This window comes from Malus domestica, chromosome 07, assembly GCF_042453785.1.
Source record: "Malus domestica chromosome 07, GDT2T_hap1".
NCBI lineage: Eukaryota > Viridiplantae > Streptophyta > Magnoliopsida > Rosales > Rosaceae > Malus > Malus domestica.
Window position 1 is genome coordinate 32,586,958 of NC_091667.1, and position 13,720 is coordinate 32,600,677.

A 13,720-nucleotide genomic window follows, 5' to 3' on the forward strand; every position below is an offset into this window, starting at 1 on the left:
CTCTTTCTCCTTGTCTTGCAGGTAAGTACAAGGCCAAAGGAAAAGACAGGGAAAAAGCATGATATGGGATACTCTTGCTTTTAACCCTGATGATATGAGATATTCTTGCTCTAGTGTAGCTTGTTTGCAGAGGTATTCTCGGGGGGAAAGAAAGTTGAGTATTTCGAGAGGCTTCGTTGGGAGTGCCCTCTCAGATAAGAGGAAGGGTTGAGCATTTTTGCAGGTATGCCTGTCCGTTGAGGATGAAGGTCGACATATATAGGAGTCTCTCTAACAAGGAGTAATACTATTCTTTTACCCTGCTTGGTCATAGCACGGTAGTGGGAGCTGCCAGCTTCACGTGTTTTAACTCTGTCAGAGCACTTTGAAAAAGTGGTATGTGGTATCTGGAAAGCTGATGTTACGTGTGAAGATTACAGACAAGCTTTATCCAAGGAGATCTGGCTCTCGAAGTTGAGAAAGCGGTGTGAGGATTACAGACAAGCTTTATCTAAGAGGCTCTCGAAGTTGAGAAAGCGGTGCCTCTTCGGTTTTCGAACAAGCAATCCTGTCAGGGATCTGTCTCTCGAGATTCGGAGAACGGTGCCTCTTCGATTTTTGAGAAAGCAATCCTGCTAGGAGTCTGGTTCTCGAGATTCAGAGAGCGATGTCTCGTCGCTTTTTGAGAAAGTAATCATGTTGGGAGTCTGGCTCTCGAGATTCAGAGGACGGTGCCTCTTCGATCTTGAAGCAAGCAATCTTGTGGGGAGTGTTTTCTCGAATGTGAGTAAAGGTTAGGCCTGTTTGCTAGTCTACCTTGCCACGGAGCACAGAGGTTGACCCACAGGGACTTTCCAATTATCCAGCAATGGTCCTGTTCCTTTACCCTTGTGGGTAATAATATGGTAGCTAGACCTTCAAAATTTATGTGTCTAAACTTTGTTAGTGTTGTTTCTTTGCTATTCTTTTACCCTTCTTGGTCATAGCGATGTAATGGGAGCTGCAAGCTTCACGTGTCTAAACTTTGTCAGAGATTTTTGGCAAAGTTATCTGTGGTACCCGTGAGCTGATGTTGCGTGTGGAAAGTGAATGATTGAACAGTAACATTCACATGCTTTCTACTTCATTAGAAATCTTCGACAGAATGCCCGTAATTTCCGTAAAGTTGAGTGTGCATGTGACATGAGCTGACAAGGCTGAAAAAGCAGGTGTCGCTTCGATTTCTGAGATCGGCCCTCGTGGTCTCTAAGCAGCCCAGCTTTTGAGAAAGCAAGCGCCTCTTCGATTTCTGCGATCGACCTTCGTGGTCTTTGAGCAGCCTAGCTTTTGAGAAAGCAAACGCCTCTTCGATTCCTGAGATTGGCCCTCGTGGTCTCTGAGCAGCCCATCTTTTGAGAAAGCAAACGCCTTTTCGATTTCTGAGCAGGCGCCTCTTCGATTTCTGAAGCTCCATCGAGTGCGGATTTTTATAGAGGCTGGTATTAAGTTCCAAAGCACACTTGAATCTCCACCAGTAGAAGCTCCATTCTTGCATTTCTAAGATCTTGATTTGTCCGACCTCTTTTCTCTTCAACACCTTTGAAAATGTCTAGCCTCTCCGACCGTCGTTTTGACTTGAACCTTGTTGAAGAGGCAGCCACGCCTTCTCCAGACAACATATGGCGCCCATCCTTTTTATCCCCTACTGGTCCTCTTACCGTTGGGGATTCCGTGATGAAGAATGATATGACCGCTGCGGTGGTGGCCAAGAACCTTCTCACTCACAAAGATAACAGACTACTTTCCAAACGGTCTGATGAGTTGGCTGTTAAGGATTCTCTGGCTCTCAGTGTTCAGTGTGCAGGTTCTGTGTCTAATATGGCCCAACGCCTATTTGCTCGAACCCGCCAAGTTGAATCATTGGCGGCTGAAGTGATGAGTCTCAAACAGGAGATTAGAGGGCTCAAGCATGAGAATAAACAGTTGCACCGGCTCACTCATGACTATGCTACAAACATGAAGATGAAGCTTGACCAGATGAAGGAATCTGATGGTCAGATTTTACATGATCATCAGAGGTTTGTGGGTTTGTTCCAAAGGCATTTATTGCCTTCGTCTTCTGGGGCTGTACCGCGTAATGAAGCTCCAAATGATTAACCTCCGATGCCTCCTCCTTCTAGGGTGCTGTCCAGTACTGAGGCTCCGAATGATCCCCCTCCGGTGCCTTCTCTTTCTGAGGCTCTGCCGACTGCTGAGACTTCTCCTAAGCAACCTTTGTGAAGGCTCCCTCTTATTTGTTTATTTTGACTCGTGTATATGTACATATTTGTAACTTCATAGAGATATCAATAAATAAGCTTTGTTTCATTTCAACGTATTGTGTTAAATACACCAAAGCCTTCTTCACTAAGTTCTTTGAATTTTTCTTTTGTTGAAGCTTGTATGTTGAAGCTTTGTGAGTGGAGCATGTAGGTTGAGGTAGTGTTCCCTTAATTTCCCGAGTGGGGAAAACTTCTCGATTGGAAACTTGAAAAATCCAAGTCACTGAGTCAGGTCGGCTATATGAATCTTAGAACGCCATTGTGCTCGATCCTGTGTCATGTCCTCCGTTAGATCCAAGTACTCTAAGTCTTTTCTTAGAGTCTCTTCCAAAGTTTTCCTAGGTCTTCCTCTACCCCTTCGGCCCTGAACCTCTATCCCGTAGTCGCATCTTCTAACCGGAGCGTCAGTAGGCTTTCTTTGCACATGTCCAAACCACCGTAACCGATTTTCTCTCAGTTTTCCTTCAATTTCGGCTACTCCTACTTTACCTCGGATATCCTCATTCCTAATCTTATCCTTTCTCGTGTGCCCACACATCCAACGAAGCATCCTCATCTCCGCTACACCCATTTTGTGTATGTGTTGGTGCTTCACCGCCCAACATTCTGTGCCATACAGCATCGCCGGCCTTATTGTCGTCCTATAAAATTTTTCCTTAAGCTTCAGTGGCATACGACGATCACACAACACGCCGGATGCACTCTTCCATTTCATCCATCCAGCTTGTATTCTATGGTTGAGATCTCCATCTAATTCTCCGTTCTTTTGCAAGATAGATCCTAGGTAGCGAAAACGGTCGCTCTTTGGTATTTCCTGATCTCCGATCCTCACCCCTAACTCATTTTGGCCTCCATTTGCACTAAATTTGCACTCCATATATTTTGTCTTTGATCGGCTTAGGAGAGGACATTTAGATTCCAACACTTCTCTCCAAAGGTTAAGCTTCGCATTTACTCATTCCTGAGTTTCATCTATCAACATTATATTGTCTGCGAAAAGCATACACTAAGGAATATCATCTTGAATATGTCCTGTTAACTCACCCATTACCAACGCAAAAAGGTAAGGACTTAAGGATGAGCCTTGATGTAATCCTACAGTTATGGGGAAGCTTTCGGTTTGTCCTTCATGAGTTCTTACGGCAGTCTTTGCTCCTTCATGCATATCCTTTATAGCTACTCGTACTCCTTTCTTCTCTAAAATCCTCCAAAGAATGTTTCTTGGGACCCTATCATACGCTTTTTCCAAATCTATAAAGACCATATGTAAATCCTTTTTCCCATCTCTATATCTTTCTATCAATCTTCGTAAGAGATAGATTGCCTCCATGGTTGAGCGCCCTGGCATGAACCCGAATTGGTTGTCCGAAACCCGTGTCTCTTGCCTCAATCTATGCTCAATGACTCTCTCCCAGAGCTTCATTGTATGACTCATTAGCTTAATACCCCTATAGTTCATGCAATTTTCTACGTCGCCCTTATTCTTGTAAATAGGCACCAAGGTGCTATTTCGCCACTCGTTTGGCATCTTCTTCGTTTTCAAAATCCTATTGAAAAGGTCAGTGAGCCATGCTATACCTGTCTCTCCCAAGGCTTTCCACACTTCAATCGGTATATCGTCTGGGCCCACTGCTTTTCTATGCTTCATCTTCTTCAAAGCTACAACCACTTCTTCCTTCCTAATTCGACGATAAAATGAGTAGTTTCTACCCTCTTCTGAGTTACTCAACTCCCCTAAAGGAGTACTCTTTTCATGTCCTTCATTGAAAAGATTATGAAAATAACCTCTCCATCTGTCTTTGACCGCGTTCTCTGTAGCAAGAACCTTTCCATCCTCATCCTTGATGCACCTCACTTGGTTTAGGTCCCTTGTCTTCTTTTCCCTTGCTCTAGCTAGTTTATAGATATCCAACTCCCCTTCTTTGGTATCTAGTCGCTTATACATATCGTCATAAGCCGTTAACTTAGCTTCTCTCACAGCTTTATTCACCTCTTGCTTCGCTCTTCTATACTTTTCACCATTTTCATCGGTCCTATCCTTGTATAAGGCTTTACAACATTCCTTCTTAGCCTTCACCTTTGTTTGTACCTCCTCATTCCACCACCAAGATTCATCCACTATATATGAAACAATTGGGGTGAAGTGTGAAGGGGGCCAGTAGCTTAAGTATGGCAGTTTTATGGTAGTAGTTCATTCATAATAATGCATAGCATTGATGGAAGAATGAAAAGAGCGGCCAACAGGGCCATCATCTTTGGCAGCGCCCGTCACTTTGGACTGGTGACTTCGGACCTCGTCGACCATCAGTATTATATGTGTACGTACTTAGTCCAACTTTGTTACCAGTTTCGCATTCGATCACTACATGCCCAACTCAAAATGATGAAGGTTTCTGTTGTGAGATTAGTTTCGATACTCTCACTTTTCAATATATTATTTGTCTGCTGCTTTAGCTCCTCCGTGCAGATGATACCAGGCGGGAACGAAACAGATAAGCTGGCGTTGCTTGCCATCAAAGCTCAACTAAAGGAGGATCCCAATCAGTTCCTGAGTTCATGGAACGAGTCGTCTCACTTCTGCCTATGGCGCGGCGTGACATGCAGTAAACGACATCGTGAGAGGGTCACTGGGTTGGACCTTTCGGGACAAAAATTGGCGGGAACCATATCCCCACGCATAGGAAATCTAAGCTTCCTAATGGAGCTGTATTTCCAGAACAACAGTTTGAGCGGCCAAATCCCACCAGAATTTGGGCGTCTGCGTAGATTTCAGGTATTACGCTTGAGCCTCAACTCACTCAGTGGTTTTATTCCTGTCAATATATCCAATTGTCTCAACCTTTGGGGTCTCGATTTTGGTTACAATCAGTTAATTGGTAAAATTCCTATAGAGTTTGGCTCCTTCCCAAAACTCGAAAGACTTGTTCTTGAATTTAATACTCTAGTCGGAGAGATCCCTGACTCATTGGGGAACCTTTCTTCTCTTGAAATGCTTGCGTTCTATCAGAATAAGTTGTCGGGTAACATCCCAAATTCCCTTGGTCAGTTGACAAAATTAACATTTTTTGTATTAGGCTCAAATAATTTATCTGGTATCATCCCTCCCTCCATTTATAATCTCTCCAGTATAGTTACTTTCGACGTACAACAAAATCAAATTCGAGGGTCTATTCCATTAGACTTGCCCAAAAAATTTCCAAATCTTGAAGGCTTTTTGATTTCTTGGAATCATTTTACCGGATCCATTCCTGTGTCAATATCCAACTTGACAAATTTAGTGAACTTTGAAGTTCAAGATAACAAACTCACCGGAAAAGTACCAAATTTACAGAAGCTTCTTAACCTTGAAACCTTCAACATTTACAACAATCAACTCGGAACTGGTACAGATGGTGACTTGAGTTTTGTCTCAGACTTGACCAATGCCACAGAGTTAAAGTGGTTGATTGTATACTTCAACAATTTTGGAGGGACGTTGCCCACATCCATATCCAATCTCTCAACCAAGCTTGAAATCCTTGGGGTTCAAGGAAACAAACTATACGGGAACATCCCAGCTGGGATGGGCAATCTAATCAACTTGCAATTATTAAGTTTTGGGAAAAACAACTTCTCAGGTAACATCCCTTCTGACATTGGAAAGCTTACAAGACTTAACCAATTGGATTTTGAATCCAACAGGTTATCAGGGAGCGTTCCAACCTCTCTACAAAATTTAACAATGTTAAGCTTGCTTGAACTGCAAGGAAATCATCTTCAAGGCAATATACCTTTAATCTTCGGGCAATTCAACAGTATATTGCATCTGGATCTTTCTCAAAATAACTTCAACGGCACAATACCTCAAGAAGTTATAGGCCTCAGCTCCTTATCAATTACTTTGAACTTGTCTGGAAACCAGAAACAGGTTCTCTTCCAATGGAGATCGGAAAGTTGAGCAATTTAGGCAAATTAGACTTTTCCAATAACATGTTATCAGGTGAACTTCCTGGTAGTATTGGTTCTTGTGTGAAGTTAGAAGTCCTACACTTGCAAGGTAACTTATTCAATGGGTCGATTCCTTCTTCAATGGTTTCATTGAAAGGGATTCAAGATTTGGACCTTTCTCGTAACAATTTGTCAGGTGAAATTCCAAAGTTTTTAGAGGGATTTGCCTTGAATAATTTCAACCTATCTTTCAATGAGTTTTGGGGAGCAGTACCCATTGAAGGTGCTTTTAAGAATGTGAGTTCGACTTCATTTGCTGGAAACGCCAGGCTATGTGGTGGTATTTCTATTCTCCAACTTCCCAAGTGCAACTCCAAAGTGTCCAGGAATGGCAGATTGTCCACTAGCTTGATATTAATAATCTCTTTAGTATCTGGGTTTGCATTTCTTGGAATAGTGATTGTGATTTCTTTTTTATTCGTTCGTTCATCAAGAAAGAAACACAAAGGAACCGCACCAAGCACTTTGGGAAACTCTTTTTTGCAAGTGTCCTATGGTACTCTGCTCAAAGCTACTGATGGATTCTCTCCAACAAATTTGATTGGCGTGGGTGGTTTTGGATCTGTGTACAAAGGACTTCTAGACGATTATGAAGCTCAGCCTGTTGCTGTCAAGGTGTTTAACATGTTACGCGGAGGAGCCTCTAAGAGTTTCATAGCTGAGTGTGAAGCAATGAGAAATATCCGGCACCGAAATCTCGTCAAGGTTATAACTGCATGTTCAAGTGTTGATTTTCATGGTAATGATTTCAAGGCTTTGGTGTATGAGTTCATGGACGACGGGAGCTTAGAGGAGTGGTTGCACCCAACTACCGGGACACCCAAGAATTTGAGTTTTCTTCAAAGGCTCGAAATCGCCATTGATGTTGCCTGTGCATTAGATTATCTTCATAATCACTGTGAGACACCAGTTGTTCATTGTGATCTCAAGCCCAGCAATGTACTTTTGGGGAAAGAATTGACTGCACATGTTTCTGACTTCGGACTCGTAAGATTTCTCTCAAACCCATCCAGTAATTTTCCGGAGAATCAAACAAGTTCCGTTGGAATAAGAGGATCTGTTGGTTATGCTGCTCCAAGTAAACATGTCCACATGTTTCTTTGGTTTTCCTTCTTTTTACTTGGCTTGGTAAACAAATTCAAATAATTACGAGTTTATATATGTTGCTCACTTTGATGTTTGAATTGTAGAGTGTTGATGTCAAAATCAGTGAAGACTTTGGTACAACAGAAAGTGTCAGGTTTTGTGACCTTCGCTTGGTTGCTTCGGTCACTAGTGAGGATAAGTACGTAAATGAATAGAGACAGAGAAGCAAACACAGGATGTACGTGGTTCACCCAGATTGGCTACGTCCACGGAGTAGAGGAGTTCTTATTAGTAGTGAAGGGCTTACACAAGTACAAAGGATCAAGCTCTCAATTTAGTGAGTTCTTGTGAATGATTTAACACAAATGACATTAGGCAATATTGTGGGGGAATGACCCCTATTTATAGAAAAACTTGTAGCTTTGTCACATTGACATGTGTCATGTTATGATTGGTTCTTGATGTCGACACGTGCTGCGCTCTGATTGGCTTCTAATCTTGACACGTGTCGAGTAGTGATTGGCCTCCTGGTCGGAGGGGAACTCTTCTGGGTCCTTGACAGTATAGCGTTGGCCGGTGCTCGGTAGTTTCGGGATTGGTCAAGTATGGTACAAACAGTGCTCCCCTAAGTTCCCGAGTGAGGGAAACTCCTCGGTTGGGGACTTGCAAGATCCAATCCCTTGAGTAATCACGAAACTTCTAAGTACCGAAGTGTGGTCTGATCTTCATCTGCCTTTCTCTGGAAGTACCTTTCCTCCATCCGGGAATGGTGTATTTAGCTGATGTTGACGCACAAGGTAATGTATCAATTTCACTTGAAGCTTAGTTGTAGTTTCGGGCTTAGTCAAGTGTGATACAAACCCTATAGTAGGAGTCCCCCAAGTCGCCGAGCTAGGAGATCTGCCGAAAGAGGTGACAGACAAAGTAAGCAGTCAAACTTCCAAGTAAGCAACCCAGGATCAGAGATTTGACTTCGGTTTCCGGTTGATTGTTCTTCTTCTTCTTGTCTCTCATTCAACTGTCAGGATAAGGAGAAGCAAATGGATAAGAGATGATATGAGATACTTTTGCTTTTGAAGAAGTAACTTTCCACAGGCTTATTCTTGAACTGTGCTGGAGGGTTTTCTGGTGCCCTTCAGAGTATAAGGCCGACTCAAAAATTTGAGGGTCAAAACAAGTCCATCAAATCTAGAGTACGTTCGACCTTGATGATATGGGATACTTTTGCTGTTGACGGAATAATGAATGTGGTATGGAAAGGGGTCGTGCTGTAGTGATCTGTTTCCGCCCACCGTTGGACCTTCTGCTTCAATCTTTTGCATGGCAGAAGTGGTGTGCAACCTTTGCATTCAAATGGTCCTTCAGAACATTCCTTCATAGTGACTCATCCCCGCTTGGCAGCTTCAGTGTAAAGAGCTAATATCTGATCAACTGTCATGAGGTATTTGCCGGTGGAATTCGTGACCTTGACAGCAGTTGAGGATGAGTACTCGAGAGCAATGCTAAGTAAGCAACCAGGCAAAGGCTCCAGGCAGTCAGTTCCAAATTGGAGGTTTGATTTCAGGTTCCGACTGACTGCTCTCTTTCTCCTTGTCCTGCAGGTGTGGACAAGGACAAAGACAAAGACAGGGAGAAAGCATGATATGGGATACTCTTGCTTTCGACCCTGATGATATGAGATACTCTTGTTCTTGGTGTGGCTTATTTGCTGAGGTATTATCGGGGGGAAATAAAGCTGAGTATTTCGAGAGGTTATGTTGAGGGTGCCTTTTCGAATGCGAGAAAGGGTTGAGCATTTTTGCAGGTTTGCCTGTCCGTTGAGGAGGGAGGTCAATGTATATAGGGATTTCCCAATAACAAGTAGTAATGCTATTCCTTTACCCTTCTTGGTCACAGCAATGTAGTGGGAGCTGCCAGCTTCACGTGTTTTAATTTTGTCAGAGCACTTTGAAAAAGTGGTATGTGGTATCTGGAAAGCTGATATTACGTGTGAAGATTACAGACAAGCTTTATCTAAGGAAATCTGGCTCTCGAAGTTCTGAGAGTTGTGCCTCTTCGGTTTTCGAACAAGCAATCCCGTCGAGGATCTGACTCTCGAGATTCGGAAAGCGGTGCTACTCCGGTTTTTGAGAAAGTAATTATGTTGGGAGTCTTTTCTCGAATGTGAGTAAAGGGTTGAGCATTTTTGCAGGTTTGCCTGTCCGTTGAGGAGGGAGGTCAATGTATATAGGGATTTCCCAATAACAAGTAGTAATGCTATTCCTTTACCCTTCTTGGTCACAGCAATGTAGTGGGAGTTGCCAGCTTCACGTGTTTTAATTTTGTCAGAGCACTTTGAAAAAATGGTATGTGGTATCTGGAAAGCTGATATTACGTGTGAAGATTACAGACAAGCTTTATCTAAGGAAATCTGGCTCTCGAAGTTCTGAGAGTTGTGCCTCTTCGGTTTTCGAACAAGCAATCCCGTCGAGGATCTGACTCTCGAGATTCGGAAAGCGGTGCTACTCCGGTTTTTGAGAAAGTAATTATGTTGGGAGTCTTTTCTCGAATGTGAGTAAAGGTTGGACGTTCTTGCCAACCTGTCTTGCCGCAAAACACGGAGGTCGACACACATATGGACTTTCTAGTTGTCAAGCAGTGGTGCTGTTCTTTTACCCTTATGGGTAATAGTAGGGTAGCTGGAACTTCGAAATTCTCGTGCCTAAACTTTGTCAGAGATCTTTGACAAAGTTATATGTGGTACCCGATGAGTTGATGGTGCATATGGAGAGCGGTGATTGAACAGTAAGATTCACGTGCTTTTTACTTCACCAGAAATCTTCGACAGATTGCCCGTAATTTTCGCAAAGCTGATTGTGCATGTGACAGGTGCTGACGAGGCTGAAAAAGCAGGTGCTTCTTCGATTTCTGAGATCGGCCCTCGTGGTCTCTGAGCAGCCCAGCTTTTGAGAAAGCAAACGCCTCTTCGATTTCTGAGATCGGCCCTCGTGGTCTCTGAGCAGCCCAACTTTTGAGAAAGCAAACGCCTCTTCGATTTCTGAGATCGGCCCTCGTGGTCTCTGAGCAGCCCAGCTTTTGAGAAAGCAAACGCCTCTTCGATTTCTGAAGCTCCGTCGAGTGCAGATTTTTATAGAGGCTGGCATTAAGTTCCACAGCACACCTGAATCTCTACCAGTAGAAGCTCATTTCTTGCACTTCTAAGATCTTGATTTGTCTGACCTCTTCCTTCTTCAACACATTTGAAAATGTCTGGACCCTCCGACCGTCGTTTTGACCTGAACCTTGGAGAAGAGACAGCCACGCCTTCTCCAGACAACATATGGCGCCCATCCTTCATATCCCCTACTGGTCCTCTTACCGTTGGGGATTCTGTGATGAAGAATGATATGACCGCTGCAGTGGTGGCCAGGAACCTTCTCACTCCCAAAGATAACAGACTACTTTCCAAACGGTCTGATGAGTTGGCTGTTAAGGACTCTCTGGCTCTTAGTGTTCAGTGTGCAGGTTCTGTGTCTAATATGGCCCAACGCCGCTAGAACCCGCCAAGTTGAATCATTGGCTGCTGAAGTGATGAGTCTCAAACAGGAGATTAGAGGGCTCAAGCATGAGAATAAGCAGTTGCACCGGCTCGCCCATGACTATGCTACAAACATGAAGAGGAAGCTTGACCAGATGAAGGAATCTGATGGTAAGGTTTTACTTGATCATCAGCGGTTTGTGGGTTTGTTCCAAAGGCATTTATTGCCTTCGTCCTCTGGGGCTGTACCTGGTAATGAAGCTTCAAATGATGAACCTCCAATGCCTCCTCCTTCTGGGGTTTTGTCAAGTACTGAGGCTCCGGATAACCACCCTCCGGTGCTTTCTCTTTCTGGGGCTCTACCGACTGCTGAGACTTCCCCTAAGCAACCTTTGTGAAGGCTCCCTTTTGTTTGTTTATTTTGACTCATGTATATGTACATATTTGTGGCTTATCGAAAATATTAATAAATAAGCTTTGCTTCATTTCAATATATTGTGTTAAATACACCAAAGCTTTCTTCATAAAGTTCTTTGAATTTTTGCTTTTGTTGAAACCTGTATTGTTGAAGCTTTGTGAGTGAAGCATGTAGTTTGAGGTAGTGTTCCCTTAATTTCCCGAGTGAGGAAAACTTCTCGGTTGGAGACTTGAAAAATCCAAGTCACTGAGTGGTTGTGAGACTGCCGAGTATTAAGGTGCAGTAGCATATGGTGGGAGTCCCCCAAGTCTTCAGGCGAAGAGAGTTGCCGAATGAGGTGTCTCGCTTGTTACTAATTTGTCAAAGTAACGAATCCTTGTTTCGATGTCACACATTCGCATATGCCTTATCTAAAAATATTTCCAACTTTTGTGTGTTTGATGCTGCATGCTATTGACTAGACAAGATCAAGTGCAATTAGTAGCTTTTCTCTCTTTTTCATCTTTTCTTTGGTGGAATTGCTTTTCGTTTCCACTAATCAGCCTGAGTGGATGCAAGATAACACCATTCTCTATAGCTCAGATCGCAAAGTCTTCTTCATGAAAGTTGTTCCTTATCTTGTGAACTACAACATCTCCAAATTTGAGATCCATCGGAGTAGTACAACTCCAGAAATGCAGGTATGATGAGTAACTGTTCATCAATTTTCTGTTAACCCGTCAGACTTGTTGTGAGCTTCTAAACTCCATTTTTTCTTGTTCATCTCAACATACTTTCTTCATCGAAGTTGTTCCTTACCTTGTCAGCTACAACATATCCAAATTTGAGATCCATCGGAGCAGTACAAATCCAGAAATTCAGGTATGATGAGTGACTGTTCATCATTTTTCTGTCAACCTGTCAGACTTGTTGTGAGCTTCGAAACTCCATTTTCTCTTGCTCAGATCAACATACTTTCTTCATCGAAGTTGTTCCTTAACTTGTGAACTACAACATATCCAAAATTGAGATCCCTCGGAGCTGTATAACTCAAGAAATGCAGGTATGATGAATGACTGGTTATGATTTTTCTGTCAACCCGTCAGATTTGTTGTGAGCTTTGAAACTCTATTTTCTCTTGCTCAGATCAGCATGCTTTCTTCATTGAAGTTGTTCCTCAGCTTGTGAACTACAACATATCCAAATTTGAGATCCCTCGGAGCTGTATAACTCAAGAAATTCAGGTATGATGAATGACTGGTTATGATTTTTCTGTCAACCCGTCAGATTTGTTGTGAGCTTTGAAACTCTACTTTCTCTTGCTCAGATCAGCATGCTTTCTTCATTGAAGTTGTTCCTCAGCTTGTGAACTACAACATATCCAAATTTGAGATCCCTCGGAGCTGTATAACTCAAGAAATTCAGGTATGATGAATGACTGGTTATTATTTTTCTGTCAACCCGTCAGATTTGTTGTGAGCTTCGAAACTCCATTTTCTATTGTTCAGATCAGCATGCTTTCTTCATTGAAGTTGTTCCTCATCGTCTCTTTCATAACATATCAAAAATTCAGAATGAACTAATGGTTAAATATTTCCAGATCTTCGAAACATCACAGCAGCTTCGAAATCTGCAAGAATCCGACTGTCATGTTTGGAGCTTCAACACTTTAATTTCCGTCGCTCAAACAGAAATGGTTCCTTCTTGAAAGTTGTTCATATGCTCAAAAACTATAGGGTGTCCAAAATTCAGCTCCATTGGAGAAGAGAAGAGGTTGCAGAAATTTGATAGATGAAAGGAGGCGGAAGAGGGAGAGAGAGAAAAAGTCTCTTGGGTTGGATTTCTATTTTGGGGCAGATTCCAAGTTTTGTAGCACCTTCATTATTGATGAATTGCTTGTACTTTTGTCCATTATGAAACTTGGGACTTTGGCTTGTTGTTGGATCTATTATAATATGTTTAGGAACATATATAAGTGAATAAATAAGAAGGAAAATTTTGGGCCCTTGTGGGTGTAAAACAAAAAATGTTTATGTTTACCCAAGTGTTTTTGTACAAGTTCAAGGGCATCTTGGGTTTTGTGAACAAAATTTGTTTATTTGGAGCAAGGTTTTGTGTTGAAGCTTTGTAAGTGAAGCTTTTTTAGGTGAAGCTTTGTAGGTGAAGCTTTTTTAAGTGAAGCTTTTCGGGTGAAGTTTTTTTGGGTGAAGCTGTGTGGTTGAAGCTTTTTAGGTGAAGCTTTGTGGGTGAAACTTTTTTAGGTGAAGCTGTTTGGGTGAAGCTTTTTGGAGGTGAAGTTTTTTTTGGGTGAAGCTTTTTTAGGTGAAGCTTTTTGGGTGAAACTTTTTGGATGAAGCTTTTTGGGTGAAGTTTTGGAGGTGAAGCTTTTCGGGTGAAGCTTTTTGGATGAAGCTGTTTAGGTGAAGCTTTGTGGGTGAAGCTTTTTTAGGTGAA

The 13,720-nt window shown here is 42.5% G+C and overlaps 1 protein-coding gene across 3 annotated transcripts in view; it reads left to right on the plus strand.

Moving 5' to 3' along the window:
- LOC139197612 (uncharacterized) overlaps nucleotides 1-13,271 on the plus strand; it is a 97,865-nt gene extending 84,594 nt beyond the window's left edge. Inside the window, exons 1-5 of one of the 3 annotated variants that reach the window (XR_011583157.1) lie at nucleotides 12,017-12,148; nucleotides 12,232-12,329; nucleotides 12,413-12,510; nucleotides 12,594-12,691; nucleotides 12,867-13,271. The gene's annotated coding sequence lies outside the window, so the exon portion shown is untranslated. The other 2 variants (XR_011583156.1, XR_011583158.1) reach the window with 2 other exon arrangements.
- The last annotated feature ends 449 nt before the right edge of the window (nucleotides 13,272-13,720 follow it).